Source organism: Molossus molossus, unplaced genomic scaffold, assembly GCF_014108415.1.
Source record: "Molossus molossus isolate mMolMol1 unplaced genomic scaffold, mMolMol1.p scaffold_m16_p_11, whole genome shotgun sequence".
Taxonomy (NCBI): domain Eukaryota; kingdom Metazoa; phylum Chordata; class Mammalia; order Chiroptera; family Molossidae; genus Molossus; species Molossus molossus.
The window spans coordinates 103,094,152-103,111,449 of NW_023425346.1; positions in this window are offsets into that span (position 1 = coordinate 103,094,152).

The following is a 17,298-nucleotide window of genomic DNA, read 5'->3' on the forward strand; positions in this document are numbered from 1 at the left end:
CTGTGTTTCAGTGTTAGGAACATGTTTGTGTGTGTGTCTGTGCTGGAAATAACATTTTCTTTACTTTCTTTTCAAGTTGCTTTTCACTGAATGCTTTTTTTTTTTTCTTTTTACAGATGTCTCTCCCCTCCCCCCAGACACTGTCCTCCCAATCCCGCCCTGCCCCCACCCCCCCAGCATTGTTACCTGTGTCCATTGGTTACACATACATGCACATAAGTTCTTTGGTTTATCTCTTCCCTCCCCTGTGCCCCTCCTCTGAGGTTTGTCAGTCTGAACCGTACTTCTACGTCTCGGGTCTGTTTTGTTCATCAGCTTATGTTGTTCATTATATTCCACAAATGAGTGAGATCGTGTGGTCTTTGGGTTTCTCTGACTGGCTGGTTTCGCCCAGCGTAATCCTCTCCCACTTACCACTCTTTAACTGCCTGGTCAATACATGAAGATAGGCAATCGACATGCTGCTTAATTCTAAAGGGATTCTTGATGGTGTAAGAAAGAATCATAAAGTAAAATAGGAGAGTTCAGGATTTTATAAATCAGAGATTGCTCGTACAAACAAAGCAGGCTGGTGGCTGTCGGGCCGGGACGAGGGGGGTGGGTGAGGCAGGTCAGACGGTGCAGACTTCCAGATCCACGATGAGAGTGCTGTGGATCTCATTCACGGTGAGTACACTCGACAGCGCCGTGCCGTGTACCTGAAAGCTGCTAAGAGTAAATCTTAACATTTCTTGTCGCACACAAACACGGACCGCTAACTACGTGGGCCGCCAGATGGGCTCACTCACCATACTGCGACCACTTTGCCATACACGCGTGTCAAACCACGCTGTGCACGCTTACCTTACACGTATTCGATGTCAGCTGTGTCTTAATAAAGCTGGGATGATTTCAGAGATTGTAGCAAATGAACAGAGAAAGCCAGTGTTTCAGATAACTTCCAGAAAGGAACTTGGAGAAGGGACACACTGTATTTGTTTCTGAGTGTCCTGGTAACCAAGGCTAGCAGAAGAACACAGACTTGACTCCCTGGTTCACAAGGAAACCAGACACATTAATCTCTGTGATGAAACTACACTTGTGAGGAAATACAGTTTATCTCTAAGGATTAGCCTTGGATGTGGAAGAACATTAAAAGAAGCCTCTTCGGTTGCTGTTTTATCTAAGACACGGAGATACAATTTAAATGAAGGCTTCTCGATTAACTTTCCATGAAGCTGGAAAATATGTTATTAATGATAAATCAGCAGCATTGGTTCCGTGGAAGGTGAAGCAAATGTGCTCCAGGCATTTTGACTTCTGAAGATCTAACTAATACGAATAATCCACGAGAATGAACGAGCCACGTGTCCTTAGCCGGGCTGCCATGCACTCAGGGCTTTGGTGATAGATGCCCCATCTACATTCTGGAAAGACGCCAGTTCTGTTAGACAGTTCCAGGTCCCCTAACGAAAAGGTGACAAGGCCAAGGACGATACTGAGATGTGTTGGTCTGAACAGCGTTGAGTCCATTTCTTTGATTTTCGAGGGTACTCGTTGTCCTACAAGGGTATACCTTGAATGTCCAAGGGGCATACAGTGCGTCCATTTCCCAGTATGCATGACCCTGGAGCCCCTCTTCCTCCCCTGCTCTGTCTCCTGAACGTGGTGTGTTTCATTACCCCTTGGTTCTCCTCCGTCGTGGGGGCACCTGGACTGAAGTGGGGCCGAAGCGAGAGCCAGGAGCACCAGGGCTCACGTTCTGTCCCCCGGAGCCGAGCTTGCAGGCTCCTAGTGAATGTGGTGGCCACAGCAGGCGCCGGACCGCCTGGTCCATCTTCTCATCCCCCCCCCCCCCCACACACACACACAAAGACCCAGGACGGCGCATGCAAAATTGAAACATTGCACCAGAAGCTGAGAGTATCAATGAAAGCTTGGCCCAGTCTAGGAGGGATTCTTCCAACGGTGGTGCGAGGAGGACAGACTGAGGCTCTCTCCTTAGCTGCTGCACAAAGTGGCCTCTGAAACAGCTCCGAGGTGCAGGGAGCCGGGCCCTTCCCAGGGCTGTGGCAGGTCCCGCGCAGGGAGCTCCGGGGTGCAGGGAGCCGGGCCCTTCCCAGGGCTGCGGCAGGTCCCGCGCAGGGAGCTCCGGGGTGCAGGGAGCCGGGCCCTTCCCAGGGCTGCGGCAGGTCCCGCGCAGGGAGCTCCGGGGTGCAGGGAGCCGGGCCCTTCCCAGGGCTGCGGCAGGTCCTGTGCAGGGAGCTCCGGGTGCAGGGAGCCAGGCCCTTCCCAGGGCTGCGGCAGGTCCCGCGCAGGGAGCTCCGGGTGCAGGGAGTGTGGCCCTTCCCAGGGCTGCGGCAGGTCCCGCGCAGGGAGCTCCGGGGTGCAGGGAGCCGGGCCCTGCTCCGGGCTGCGGCAGGTCCCACCAGGGAGCTCTGGGCAACTGCATCCCAAGGTGAGGGGGGTCTCTTTCGTCTCCCAACCACCTGCTAATCTGATTTATTTAAGGGCCTAAGTCCTGGTCCTCCGGAAGCGTTCTCCTCCTCCAGGCAGGAAGGGCTAGTTGAACACTTTCGAGCCCCAGGAACGTGGCCAGAGGCCCTGCCTCCCACTAAGGCTGCGAGAAGGGAATCTCTGGGCGCCAGAGTGGACGGGAAGGGGCCGCTTGGATGAGGCTGGAGTTTCTGCAGCGCAGCTGTCGGTGCCGTCAGAGAGACAGCATGTCAGTGGGTAAAGAGTCAGGGAAGAGAATTCGGGTCCAGGGCAGATGCTGAAGCATCTCACAACCTCCACGGTGGTAAGTCAAGTTAACGACAGGACGGTATCTCCAAAATCACAGCAAGAGAAAAGGTCCGTAGAGCAGAGACAGAAAAGACAGAGCAAATCCAAGGTTCAAAACAATAAACATACAAAGAATCATAAGAATAAGAGCAAAAATGAGAGCAAACATACTTTTTGAGACAATGAACAAAACACTGGAAGTCGTCTTTTTAACACTCTCAGACTACATCCAAAAGAAAATGTATTTATTTATTAATCCTCACCTGAGGACACGTTTGCACCCATCTTCAGACAGAGTGGGAAGGAGAGAGGGAGGAAGAGAGAGAGAGAGAAACATTGATGTGAGAGAGACACATCGAATGGTTACCACCCACATGACCCCAACTGGGGCCAGGGACAAACTGCAACCAAGGTACATGCCCTTAGCAGGAATCGAACCCGGGACTCTCTGGTCCACGGCTGACGCTCTAACCGCTGAGCCAAACCGGCCAGGGCTAGTATTGATATATTTAAAGCAAAGACTTTTAAAAATCCAAGAAGAAATTTATTACAAAAAAAAAATTGTAGTGGGCAGTTTTAACAAACCAAGAAAAGATTTTCTTTGTAAGTCAAGGAATGGACAGAAGTATTAAGAAGCATAAAAAATTTGGATAATAAAATAATAATGGCTGATTAGGGGATAGTGATGAAAATGTATACGGTATAACCAAAATGTACCTTTTAAAAAAAACACACCTATAAAATATTTATAAAGGTGACTATTAAATAACACATAGGAAAACCTGGAATTATTGAAGTAGTTCTATCGGATGAACTTTAAAATTAAACTAAGAGTTACAGCTAAAAGGTAAGCAAGACAAAAAGCAGTCCGAACACTGGAAACACGTTTCTGGACAAGTCGGGCTGGGAGAGTTTACGCCCTTGCTCGTGCTCAGAGCGTGAATGTTTGCGGTGAACTTGAGGCACCGAGACCGCTCATTGCCGTCCACGCGGTGGGACTCGGCACCCACGGAAACCTCCTTTCCGGAGACACGGACACGCAGGAGCCATAAGGTGAGGGAAGAAGAGACCCGAGGTGCAGCATATGCTCTGACGTTCTAGCGAAAACAGGAAAGAACATGAACCAATGGGGGGCACGGGCCGAGAGGCAGAAGCATAGGTGACCTGCATTTTCTGTCACCGTCCGCTGACACGGGCCCTGGAGTCTCTGTCGCCCTCGAGACTCTGGTCCGAGAAGGCCGTTCTCTGCCTGCGGGCCCGCGGGCACCCGAGTTGTCTGGAGCATCCTGTGGAGCGTGTGAGCGCGGGGATGTCCCTGTCGCCCGGGGCTCCGTGGCGTGCTCCCACGGGCGAGGTCGGCCGGCCGCAGGGACAGGTGCTCCTCAGGCCCTGCCTTCAGTTTACGCTGTTTAGTTCTGATGGACTTTCAGGACGTGCGTTTCTTCCGTTTTCAAGTACACACATCAGAATATCACATGAAAAGATAAGGTATTATGGCCCTGGCCGGTTTGGCTCAGCGGTTAGAGCGTCGGCCTGCGGTCCAGAGAGACCCGGGTTCGGTTCCCACTAAGGGCATGTACCTCGGTTGCAGTTTGTCCCCAGCCCTGGTTGGGTCGTGAGGGTGGCAGCCACTCGATGTGTCCCTTTTATGTTGATGTTTCTCTCTCTCTCTCTCTCTCTCTCTCCCTCTCTCTCTCTCTCTCTCTCCCTCCCACTCTGTCTGAACAAAAAATGGAAAAATGTCCTCCGGTGAGGATTAAAAAAACAAAGATGAGGTATTATGTTCTGGCTCCCAGCCTACCACCAAAATTTGGCGACAACTCAAAAACAGGGTCTGGTAGGAGGACGTAGGAACCTGGCGGGGGTCTCAGTGTGAACCCAGGCCACGTGCTTGGAGCTGATGACCCACCTGATCAACTCAAGCTCAGGATGGCAGCCAAGCAAGCCTGGGGGAAGGGTGGGTGGAAGGTTGTGGGTAACTGGCATCTCAGTAAGAGCACTGAGGTCGCTATTGTGGACAGAAGAGAGAAACCCTCACACTGGACTCTCTTACACTGGTTTTGTGCTCGGCGTGTGCATATCATAAAGAACATCCTAGCAGAAGAGGACAGATAGGACCCCAAGAGCCAGATTAGGCAGGAGGACCAGGGGATGCCAAGTGCCCTCGTGGAGAGGCAGTTCGTCCGGTGTCGAAAGAGACCAGGCCCTCGGCGACCTGGGTCCTTGGCTCTGGCCCTGGCAGCCTCAGCCCAGGCCTGGACGGCCCCAGCGGGGGGCAGCCCCTTGGAGCCCACCTGCCGCAGCCTGGATCCAGGGAGGGAGACTTCCAGAATGGGGGTGTCAGCAGTGCCCTAGGAAAACTACACATGGCCCTTCCCTGGACCCTGGTTGTCCCTGTGGTCGTGTGGCCAGGAACACGTGCATCACCTCGGAGTCACCCCTTAGTCATAGTTCTGGGAAGCGGTCCTCCATGAGGTGAATTGCAGCGCGGTGTTCATAAGGCCGAGATGTTTCATCTGTCACAACAAGAAATTAAGTGTCCATGAATAAAAGGCATGGATTTATTCATTCCTGGATGGTCCATTGTCTTTTTCTGATTTTATTTTTTAATGTATGTATTTTTATTGATTTTAGAGAGAGAGGAAGGGAGAGGCAGAGATAGAAACATTGCTGAGAGAGAACATCGATCGGCCACCTCCTGGGTGTCCCCCCTGGGGATCAGGCCCACAACCCGGCCATGTGCCCTGACTGGGAATTGAGTCAGCGACCTCTTGGTGCAGGGTCGACGCTCAATCACTGAGCCACACAGGCCAGACTCTTTTTCTGATTTTAAATCTTGGATAAACTTTTTTTTTATTTTCTTTATTTTTTTTTTTTATCCTCACCTGAGGACATTTTTCCATTTTTTGTTCAGGTAGAGTGGGAGGGAGAGAGAGGAACAGAGAGAGAGAGAGAGAGAGAAACATCGATGTGAAAGGAACACATCGAGTGGCTGCCACCCACACAACCGACCAGGGCTGGGGACAAACAGCAACCGAGGTACATGCCCTTAGCGGGAACCGAACCCGGGTCTCTCCGGACCGCAGGCCGACGCTCTAATCGCTGAGTCAAACTGGCCAGGGCTTGGATAAACTTTTTGTGTGGTGTTTCTGGTTTGTTCTGTGGTTCTCTTTCACGCTGTGGGTTTGTGGCAGAATCAGAAGTCAGCACTCGCGAGAAGGCCCAGATGACAGGCTCCGAGTCATTGTCCTATCAGCCACCTGGGACCAGGCACCTCTGTGCCCATGCAACCCGATAACGCCTTCCCTGAAGCAGTTTGTCCACCACCCAGTGTGGTATTCCAGACCCCTTGAGGGCTTTCTGCTCAGTGTAAACAAATTAGCCTGGATTACATCACTGGTCCCTGCACCTTTAATTACATCGAGACCCTTCATGTGGTGTGTGTAGCCGGAGGGTCTGCTTATCAAAAGCCCACCCCTCTTCCCTCTCGGGGGGCACATCCTGCAGTCAGCCAGCAGCAGAGGGAGCAGCTGCCGCAGGGAAACCCCAGAACATTCCACAGCAAGGACTGAGCCCGTGCTCGGAGTGGACAGAGAGAAACAGACACAGGGGCCTGGGACATAAACTGGCTGAGCCTTGCGCAGAGCAGCCTGGAGGGAGCAGCCTGCACGGGGACTGTTCAGTCAGGACCCCAAGTCCGCCCTCCTCCTGTCTCTGTTCAGTTCATGCTCCACCAACAGCCCTTCCACGCAAGCCCAGGACCACGGGCAGCCTCTGCCCCCCCACATTGAATGCATCAACAGGTCTTCTGGTCTCCAACTCCAGAATGGCGTCTTCAGTCACCCAGAGTGTCCCCAGTTTCCAGCAGGTGGTTTCTAGAAGTCTGATAGGTCCAGGACTGTCCCAAGCTCCCACGGAGAGGAACCCCCAGAGCCACGCCCCCTTCCCAACAGCTGCTCCGTCCCGCCTGCAGCACAAGAGCTGTGACGTCACAGAGAGAAACTTCCCACCTACACCCAGGGAAGGGACATGTTCCAGGTGTTCAGTAATCCACCACCCGCATGTGACATTCGTCCAGGACAGTCATCACAGACCCCAGGACTCCTGTTCCCTCTCTAGTCCTAAGCAGCACGTTTCGTTCAGAAAAATGGAGTCATGAGTATAAATTTCGTTATCAGCAGACAAGACTGTCTTGCTACTAGTAAATGAAGGCTCCCAGGAGAGTACGTTGTCTGTCTCTGGGTCGCGGTCTGGCTTCCTCCTCACGAGAGCCCCGCCAGGGGAGGAGGAGCAGGGAGTTGAGCAAATTCTGGGAACCACAGGGGCCACCTTAGTGTGGGCATCCGGCAGGGTGGGAGGGCCCGGGCTCTGGACCACCCCAGCCATGTGGTCAGAGCGAGTATGCTGGTCTGTACTTTCTGCTTCTAAGCTCACCTCCGGCTATCGGAAGATCAAGTCCAAACACTTTTGTAGAGTATAATAATGGTCCTCAAAGGGCACCAGGATGTTGGGGGAAGAGTAGGAACCTCCTCAACACATAGACATGACAAGCCGAGATGAGCCAGGCTGACCCAGGCTTTCTGTCCTCGGGGAAAAAAAACTCAAACAATCCACAGTGACTCTGGGATATTGACCCTGACCAGTGTGTCTCCAGAGCCCCATGGTTCCAGTCTGGAGCTGCTGACCCTTGTGTGCCTGGGCTACCCGCACCCACATCCACTCCCGAGAACCCGGAGCTGCTTATGCCGGTGCTGTTGAGGCGGCTGGTTCTCAGCTGTTTGCCTGTTGAGAGTCAACATTCTGAGATCTGCAGCCCTTGCTTTCCAGGTCTTCTAAGGTCGTCTTTGTCACACTGTCATTTCCTCTCCTGCCCATCGGGGTCTCTGTCTCCGTCCCTGTTTTAAATGACTTAGCAAAGTGCCCCTGGGTGTTCTGGAGAGCACACAATTTGCCTTCCTACCTGCAACTCACTTTGATTATTGTTTTCGACTGTGGTTGCGGATCCAGGTGGCAAGTCCTGGCCAGGGGTCTTCAGTCTGGGGCCACATACCTCTGGACATGAACAGGGTTTGAAGGAGTCCTTTTCAGAGCCTCCGTGTCCTAAACAGATCTCCCCTGAGGATGTGCTAATGATGGAAGTGAGTTCCCCTCCTCCACTCCCCATTCCTCCCCTTAAAAAGGCTGTGCCTCTAACCCCGCTACCGGGCTCCTCCCCCTACCCGGCATTTCAATACTGGAGCTGGTCTTGAAGTGCTGAATGGCTCTAATGACCAACAACAAACCCTTCCGCAGCCAGGTGGTGTTTTTTGAAATATTTGCTTTCAAAAAAACATTCCTTGGTGGATCATTTGTTCTTGATGAAAACACGTAACTCAGAAAGTTCAAAGAATTGAGTGACACTGATTGATAAAAAAATTTTTTTAAACCAAAAAAAAACCTTCTGTGTACAAGGGCAAGATGCTCAGAGCTGATAGCTATAACAATGAAAAACAGGAGTCAGGCGTCATACTGAATTCCAACGCACTGAAGCAGGAGAGTACTCAGACACGTGAACTAATTGCAAATTGAAAAAATCACACTCATCTCATGAAGAGATGAATTTCTGATCACATTCCCCCTTTAGGTTTAATATTTATCCATCAAAATTTGGAATCTATTTGAGTTTTGATCAATTCTGTGCTACCAATAATTGTAATGAGAATGTGATCCAGCGGAAATTTTTAGCACCTCAATGCTTCTAGTCACAGGATATTAAAAACATATTTCAGTTCCTCTTCATGGGCACATTTGTTTTGGATCCAGAGACACATAATCAATAAAATATTTTCATGCATAAAATGTTTTATGTCAGATGAAATTCTGTGCGACTGGAAATGCAAGTTCAAAGAGAAAGGAAGGATGTAAAGTTTCCGACTGCTAAAAAAGAGCTTTGGCTCCTGGTTTTGATTTAATGGATGCTGGTGTCTATTCATTCACTATGACAGAGTCTACTGCATAATTTAAAAAGTGATGTTACAATTGTATTTGTAAATGCCAATAGTTAAAATCTCACTGGAAATTTCATCTGTTGTAACTATTTAAACTTACAGGGAAAAAAAATTAATGTGCAAGGGGTACATTTTTCATTACAAACTTCATTTGTTGCCTAGTATTTCTGTTCCAGTAGTGCTTGTGGGGACTTTGGTCAAGGGCCAGTGGCTGAGATGTCCCCAAGAGCCAATGTTGGGGTGGCCCATTGATACGTTGGCGGTTGAGTGTGGTCTAAACACTCTCTGCAGTTCAAACATATGGGAGGAAGGGGATGGACCTGGGGAGCCTTACGGCCCATTGATACGTTGGCGGTTGAGTGTGGTCTAAACACTCTCTGCAGTTCAAACATATGGAAGGAAGGGGACGGACCTTGGGAGCCTTACCAGTCACCATCAGGTGGCCACTTGGTTTCTGAGACCATATTACAGGAATCAGGGCCTCCCCATTGTCTCTGCATCAGGACTGATGCTCTCTGGGGTCACCCAGGGCACTTTCTCTAGACCCTCCTTTGGGCTGGTTTTCACAGCAGGTCTCGTGGGCACTGAGGCAGGCACCCTTATACTTCTTGGAACGATTTCATCGAAAGAGTGAGCTTTATCCTTCAGTTCTCTTCATTCACTGAGGTTGCCCTCTCCCCATCGCCCCCCTTTCTCCCCTCTTCCCAAGAGTACTGTATTCATTTCCTAGGACTGCCATAACAAAGAATCCAAATGTGAGTGGCCAAAATAACAAATTCCATGAAAAGATGATAGAGGTATATTATGAGCAGCTCTATGTCCCCAAAGTAGATAACCTAGATGAAACAAAGTCCTCGAAGAACACCATCTGCTAAAACTCACGTAAGAAGGAATTGACAACTATATCTATTAAAAAAATGGAATCGCTGATTAATAACCGTCCAAAACAGAAAGCAATAGGCCCAGATGGGTTCACTGGTGAATTCTACTAAACGTTTATGAAAGAAATTATATAATTTTCTACAATATGTTCTAGAAGATAGCAGCAGAGAGAATACTTCTTAACTCATTCTATGAAACCAGCATGGCCCTTATACCAAAACCAGACAAAGGCATAACAAGGAAAAAAAAAAACTACAGACCAATATTTTTTATAAATATACATGCTAAAATCCTCAACAAAATATTAGCAAATCCAATTCAACAATGTGTGAAATGAATTACAGTCTTCCCTTGGTATCCATGGGAAATTGGTTCCAGGACCCTTGTGAATAACAAAATTTGGGGTTGCAAGTCCCTTATACAAAAGAGTGTAGTGTTTACATATAACATCTTCCTGTATACTTTAAATCATCTCCAGATTATTTATAATATCTAATACAATATAAATGTTATGTGAATAATTGTTATACTATATTATGTGGAGAATAATAACAAGAAACAAGTCTGTACATATTCAGTATAGATGCAACCATCATTATCCTAACTACAAAGTACACATCAGCAACAAGGTAACTGGTTTTTATGAATATTTTTCATTTGTGGTTGGTTGAATCCTTGGATGTGGAATCTGCAGATATGGAGGACTGACTGTATACACCATGACCAAGTATGCTCTATCCCAGGTAGGCAAGGCTGGTTCAACATTCAAAAATGTATTACTGTAATCCATCATAACAAGTGGCCAAAGAAGAAAATCACACAAACATATCAATAAATGTAGAAAAGGCATTTGACAAAAATCTCATACCCATTTATGATAAGAACTCTTAGCAAACTAGGAATAGAGGGGGACTTCTGTAACTGGATAAAGAACATCTACCAAAAAAAATGTACAGATAACATCATACTTAATAGTGAGAAACTAGGAACTTTTTCAGTAAAATCAGGACTAAGGCAAGAATATCTCCTCTCATTATTGTTTTTCAACACCAGACTGGAAGTGTTAGCTAATGCAATATGACAAAAACATGGAACTAAAAGGTATACAGATTAGGAAGGAAGAAATAAAAGTGTCCTTGCTTGCAAATAACATGTTTGTCCATGTAGAAAATCTGAAAGAATCAATAACAACAACAAAAATCCCTCCTGAAACTATTGATGGTAGCAAAGTTGTAGGATACAAGATAAATATACGTAAGTCAATTGCTTTTCTGAATATCTGCAATGAACAAGTGGAATTTGAATTTCAATCTCACTTTAATTAGCATTCAAGAAATACTATACTTTTCAACCAATTTAATTGCACTTTCCTTCAATAAAGTTGTTGCATCCCCCTCTCCCCCCAAAAAAGAAATACTATACTTAGGTATAAATCTAACAAAATATTTACAAGATTTATATGAGAAAAACAACAAAACTCTAAAGAAAGAAATCAAAGAACTAAATAAATGGAGAGATATCCCATTTTCATGGATAAGAGGACTCAATATCATCAAGGTGCCAGTTCTGCTTAACTTGATCTGTAGATTCAACCCAATACCAATAAAAAATTCAAGCCAGTTATCTTGTAGATTTGAGCAAGCTGATTCCAAAGTTTATTTGGAGAGTCAAAAGACCAGAAGAGCCAACGCAATGTTGAAGGAGAACAAAGTCAGAGGACTGATACTACTCAACTTCAAAACTTCCTATAAAGCTACAGTAATCAAGACAGTGTGATGTTGGTGAAAGATTAGACAATGGAATGACAAATAGAATCCAGAAACAGACTCACATGAATATTGATCAAGGGCAATACAGTGGGGAAAAGATAGTCTTTTCAACATATTGTGCTGAAACAATGGAATATCCACATGTCGAAAGATGAAATGTCCATTTCATCTATGTTATCAGTTTGAGGGCATAGAGTTGCTTGAGCCACAGAGCTTACACTCTTCTCAAAAGTTAACTAAAAATGGGTTGTGGATCTAAATGTACAATACAAACTATAAAATTCCTAGAAGATAAATAGAGAAAATCTAGCTGACTTTGGGTATGACGATGACTCTTTGGCTACCACACCAAAGACATGATCCATAAAAGAAATAAGTGAGAAATTGGACTTCATTAAAATTAAAAACTTCTGCTCTGCAAAGACACTGTCAAGAGAATAAAAAGACAAACCACACACTGGGAGAAAATATTTGCAAAAGAGATACCTGATAATAAAAAGATTGGTATCCAAAATATACAAAAACCTCTTAAGACTCAGCAATAAGAAAATGATTAACTCGGTTAAAAAATGAGCAAAAGACCTGACTAGACATCTGACCAAAGAAGATATGCAAAGAGTAGATGAACATATAAAAAGATGCGCACATCATATGTCATCGGGGAAATATGGACTAAAACAACAATGAGACACCACTATGCACCTATTAAACTGGTGAAAATCCAGAACACTGGCGACATTAAATGCTGTGAGGATGAGGAGCCTGGGACTTCTCATCCACGGCTGGTGGAAATGCAAAATGGTACAGCCACTTTGGAAGACAGTACAGCAACTTCTTTAAAAACTAAATATGCATTCTTTACCATGAGATCCAATTCAATGTTTGTCAATTATGTTTATAAATGCCCCAAACTTGGAAGCAACCAAGATATCCTTAGCAGGTGAATGGATACACTGTGGTACATCTAAACAATGGACTATTACTTAGTGCTAAAAAGAAATGAGCTACCAAGCCACAGAAAGAAAGGAGAAAACTTAAATACATATTAATAAGTGAAAAAAAAAACACTGTGAAAAAGCTACACACTGTATGATTCCAACTACATCACATTCTGGGAACACACAAAACTACAGACAGTAAAACGTTCGATGATTGTCAGCGGTTGGGGGGAATGAATATGTGGAGCACAGTGGACTTTTAGGGTAGTGAAACTACTCTGAGTGGTAATGGTGGATACATGTTACTACAAATGTGTCCAAGAATGAACTCTAATATAAACTATCGGCTTTGGGTGATATGTTGTGTCAATGTAGGTTCATCGGCTGTAATGAGTGAACCACAGTGGGTGAGGATCGTGATGACAGAAAAGGCTGTGAGTATGTGGCGCCAGGGGCCATATGGGAGCTTTCTGTAATTTCTGCTCAATGTCGCCGTGAACCTAGAACTGCTCTAAAGAGTAAGTTATCCCGGGGAGTGTCTCCTGCTGCTCTTCACCCTGAAGCAGATGTTCACCGCCAGTATTGATTTGGCATTAGAGAAACAGGAATTGGGAGTGTCACTCTGCCCTGATTGGGGGACGTTAAGCTCTCGGAGTCTGTTTTCTTATCTATAAAACTGGTTTAATGTGTAATACCAAATTCCAGGGTTATTTCGCGTTCTACAGGAGCTAGTGTGAGTAAGCGATATCTATATAAAGATACCCTTCTGGGAGACAGGTGTTCCTAAACCTGCCTTTTCTTTCTCCTGAAACTCAAAATTCAACCCCCTTGTTTTACGGTTTGGTTTGTTTCTATTCTAACATACTTCAGGTGAATAAATTCTTATGAATCATAATCCTTGCTTGCGACACAATACCACTAATCCACGATGTCTTTTAGTTTCTTTATTCACATATGCATCCAAAATGAGCATACATAACTCACCACCGACCCCAAACTAGATCATCGTTTGTGAATTACACCCAGCAGCGGGCCTCGCCTATACGCCCACCCACCATCTGGACCTTCAGATTGATCACCTCCTTCCTGTGCAACCCTAGGTAGCGCGTGGATCCACTGAAGGACTTCTCACCTGCCTCCTTCCCGCAGAGCCTGCGCCGTGAACCCTCTGAGTGGGAGGGATCTCGTGACCAGCACCACTGCCAGCATCAGACACGAGCTCCTGGTTTGCTCTCTCGGAAACAGAATTGATCCTCAAGGCTCTGTGTAATCTCTGCAGTGTCCCGGAGTAGGGGAGGTCACGAAAAGCTGTGCCCAGGGTGACCATGTTTCTGCCACGTTCAAATGCGTCCGAATGAGCTAATCAGAAACATAAAAGATGTGAACCCAGCAAAACTCAGGGAAGAGGGAGCAGGTGGATCCCCAGACGGAGCTGACAGAGTGGCCTTGTGGTCCCTGATTGCTTCCTAAATCTTGATTCCAGGACCTCTCAGGGCTGGGCTACCTGTCCTTCCTTTAGCTCCGAAGATGTTCCTGCTCTTGCTTAAGCTGCCCTGGGTGGATTCCCCTGCCTGGCAGTCAAGTGCAGGGCGCCCAGCCATACTTACACCTGTATTCGAGCATTGACCAGCCAGCGAATCTGTGACCTGCTAGGCTAAAATGCAGAGACAGAGGCAGTGTGAATGGAAGCGGTAGATGTCTGACTTGCTCCCTGGACATTCGTGAGCCCTTTCTGCTGCAAGCATTTACTTACCCTGTCTTCGATTGTGATTGCGCAAAATAGAAGTGGCTTTGGGCTCATCACCACTAAAACGAGAGGAGAATGATGACATTCAACCAGAAGGGTCTTGTGCAGCAAAGACAAATTATGTCAACCCAGGTTGCAACCAGAGCTATCTCAGGAGCCCCAGACGTCGCTTCTCTTCTCGGACATCTGTCTGACATGTGACCCGTCGACTGCCATCAGCAGGGCTGGCTTTGTAATCGGCAGGGTTTCATGGAAAGTGAAAATGCAGAGCCTCTTGTTCAGAAGTGATGAAGCATTTCGAGACGGTGACATCAGAGCATTAAACCAAATGCATGGCCTCCTGGGGACCTGTGGGACGGCACTGGCGACACAACCGTAATGTTGGCCAAGACAACCAGAGGAGACCGTGGTGCTGTGCTGGTCAGGGACACATCCGTCTTCGTCCCCTGCAAAGACAGTCTTTGTAAGTCCTGTAATTTAGTTTCTGCACCACTGGGAGCTGCCATTCAGCACGTGTTGAATAAACAAATTGACTGTGGCATGAGCTAATGGCTGATGGGGGAATGTAATATAAGTTCTTCTCCAAACACCAAAATGAAGGAAAAAGTGGTCAAGTCAGCTGTGATGGAAACTTGAGGCAGCATCGGTATATGTGTCAGGCCTAGGTTTTGGGAAAAGCATGAGCCAGAACCATGGTTTACCTCAAAGACACAGGAAGATGGTCCTAATTTGGACAGAAACACCCACGAGGCTCAGGGAAGTCGCCTAGAATTATGATGACAAGTCAAGAAAGAACAGGAGGTATGAAGAGCGTTGCTCCATTTGTCCTCTTAGGACTTTTTGCATCTGATTGATCCAGATGCAAAAACATCTGGGCTCGCTCCAAAGCTGCTGCATGAGGACCATGACTGACAAAGCCCTGGAATCTGCATTTTAATGAGCCTTCCAGGTGATCTTTACACACAACCAAGTTTAAGACTCACTGGTATAAAGGAACTCCACAGCCCTGACCTCATATTCCTTGAAGACTATTTCTCCCCAGTCTGCTAAACAGATTATTTACTTGGGCAAGGAGGAGGATGAACCTTCCCCAGGGGGCACTTAGACGAGAAATATTGGGCTGAGTTTGGGGAGAGGAGCTTTGAGGGAGCTGGGTACGTGCAGAAAGAATCTTCTGGGGTGTCTCCGCTGGCTCCTGCAATCTTTCCTTATGCCCCAGACACCAGTGGAAGTCATTCTCTACCCTGTCCTGAGGTCACAGAGAAACACTTAGTGCAGTCCTAAGGACATTGTGTCGGGAGACAATCTTGCTAACCAGGCTGACTTACTTCCTCCGAACCTGAGTCATCCGACCTGGGGTTTGTGGGGGCCGGATAGTTTCTGAGACACCCCTCTGCTCTCCTAACACGGCAGAAGCCATGTCGTCATGTAGAAAGGACAGTGGCCCTGACTCAGAAGACCTGGGCTCAGTCTGAGCTCCAGCTCCAATTAACTCTTGGATTTTAAGTAAGTTTCTTAATTCCTGAGTTTGCTTATTGTTTTTGAAATTTTGAAATGGGCATAATAAACATATCACTAAGATATTTTATGAGAATTAAATGAGAAAATAGGAGAAACACTGAATCCTTTATAGGAACAAATGTCAGGTTTGCGGGCGCAAGCAGTGAGCATCTTCGGGGTGTCTTTGGGGGTGCTTGGTTATCGTGGGAGGTGGCATTACTGAATAAAAGGTATTATTTCAAAAAATGGACTTTGGGGCTCAATGGATATAAATCTTTTTTTTTTTTGTATTTATCTTCAGATAGAGCGGGAGGAAGAGAGAAGGGAAAACAGAGAGAGAAATATCGATGTAAGAGAGACACATCGACTGGTCTCCACCCGCACAACCCCAACCGGGGCTGGGGACAAACTGCAACCGAGGTACATGCCCTTAGTGGGAACCGAACCCGGGACTCTCAGGTCCGCGGGACGACGCTCTAACCGCTGAGCCAAACCGGCCAGGGCTAGATATAAATCTGATACATATTGCCAAATTTCCCTCTACAGAAGTTGTTCCAATTTATCTTCACTGGTATTGTGAGTACTATTTCCCGCCACGTTGGTCAACATTGAGTATCATCTATTCAATTCCATGTTTCACATTTGGACTTTTGTTTTTCAGGTAATATTTCCCATGTTCTGTGGTGATGTTGACATTAAACATATTTCTAATGCATTTGCATCTCCTCTTTGGTTGTGTTTTTTCTCTTAGTGAACTAGTACAGTCAGACCTCAGTACAGTCAGACGTCAGTCAGCGTCAGCCGCTGCCCCAAACATCCTTCTTCATGGCCTTTCTTGACACATAAAAAAGTTTTCAATTTTATGGCAGTCAAAATGTTTTAAGCATGTGATATGAGACAGCTAAATGTATATCATAAATGCCTTTTTATCACATTTACAGTGAGTTCTCCTTCCCTTATCCCCCAACTCCCAGCCACACTTTTAAAAACTGCACTTTGGAGATCATTGAAACAAGTTATTTACTGAAGTTAGTTCAGGATGTTTTTACTTGTTGATCTCATTTTGATAACATTACTTCCTATTTCAGGAGGGCTTTCAAATTTAAGAAATGATTGCAATTTAACCTCCCTGCGATGCTATCTGCACATTTTTCTTCTTAACTTTGCACGATTGTTTTCTGTCATGCTTTCGTTATATTATCAACTTGTGAATCTCTTTTCATGCCTTCGGAAGTCATTCACTGAACACCTGCTGAAACCTAGGCAACGTTTCAGGAGCAGAGGCTGCTACGGTCAACAAGGGCAGCACCCCTGCCTCCTGACGCAGACGTGGGCAGGGTGGTCTCTTCCAGACGTCTCTCAGAGAAGGTCTGCTTGTCCACTTTGCCCTCATTTGCTAACGTCTGCATTGGCTCTGTTACTTCCCATCTCCTCTTTCCTCACATTTTCTTCCTGGGCTTTGTTCGCTCTAACACCCTTTGCTGAATGCTTAGCGTCCTTAACCTTTTTCTTCGCTAATGTGAAAGCAATTGAGGGTATCAATTTGATCCTGACTGTAACTGCAGCCGAGGTACATTAGTTTCAACCTATACTTGTTTTCTTTATTTTCTTTTCCATCACCATTTATCCCTCGTATACCCTCTCCCACCCCCACCTCCCTCCCCCCTGCAGTCCCCACACTGTTGTCTGTATTCATGAGTTCTTTCTCTTTC